Source organism: Benincasa hispida, chromosome 7 (assembly GCF_009727055.1).
Source record: "Benincasa hispida cultivar B227 chromosome 7, ASM972705v1, whole genome shotgun sequence".
Taxonomy (NCBI): Eukaryota; Viridiplantae; Streptophyta; class Magnoliopsida; order Cucurbitales; family Cucurbitaceae; genus Benincasa; species Benincasa hispida.
The window spans coordinates 33,289,264-33,290,185 of NC_052355.1; the positions used below are offsets into that span (position 1 = coordinate 33,289,264).

The 922-nt window shown below is 43.5% G+C and overlaps 1 non-coding gene across 1 annotated transcript; it reads left to right on the forward strand.

Annotated features, from left to right (window-relative positions):
- Positions 1-517: 517 nt before the first annotated feature.
- LOC120082327 lies at positions 518-624 on the forward strand. Its single transcript, XR_005483157.1, has one exon. It is a non-coding gene; the product is annotated as a small nucleolar RNA R71 (small nucleolar RNA).
- Positions 625-922: the final 298 nt, after the last annotated feature.

Here is a 922-nt window from a genome sequence, read left to right on the forward strand (position 1 = left end):
CGGGTGGCCTTTCTTTTTGCGCCACTCTGGATGAAAACTTTATTGTTGATTTTTCCACGCGAAATTTGGGTTTTCTCCACCCGGGGTTTTTACGTATCGGAATAGGGGTTGTTCTTTATAGAATGGCATACGACTGTGGATTTCTTGGGCATTCTTCCATGGGTGTGGTCTCCACAGATGACACAACTTGGCGGTGTTTGAGCAATCATGAATTGACCTGCCCTTTTTGCTCGTTCCAACTATTAATTTGCGATGCCTTGTATCAAACTCATCATGCGCAATCATTTGGTTCTGAAGGAATGCAATGGCCCCATTGTTCACGTCACTCATATCTTTTAATCTCTTATCTTTGTCGCTTTTCTTTTCAGTCCTCGTGATTTTTTGAAATGCGATCAAGGATATTTTTGGCCTCCTCATCAGTTTTGTCAGCAGACCTCCAGCTGATGCTGCATTGGCAGCGGTCTACGAACCAGGGTTCAGTCCTTGGTAAAAAATCTCCATCTGTAAATAGTCTGGTAAGCCATTATGTGGGCAGTCTCTTACCAGCCTTTTAAACCTCGCCCAAGCATCACTGAGTGATTCGTCATTTTCCTGTTCAAAATTCATTATTAATTTCCTTCTCATGGCATTCTCAGTTGGTGGGAAATATTTCTTCATAAACTTTTCCACGACTTGTTCCCACGAAGTTATCTTTTTCGGTTCGAGAGAATAAGCCCATTTTCTTGCGTGATTGCACAACGAAAACAGGAACAAAGTTAGTCGAACTTCCTCGGCAGAGATATTCGGGAACACAAAAGTGTTGCAGATTTCTATGAAGCTCCGGAGGTGGGCGTGCGGGTCCTCGCTACGCCTTCCTCCAAACTGTCCAATAGTCTGGATTATCTACAGCATCACTAGTTTCATTTCAAACCTCCATCCGTCT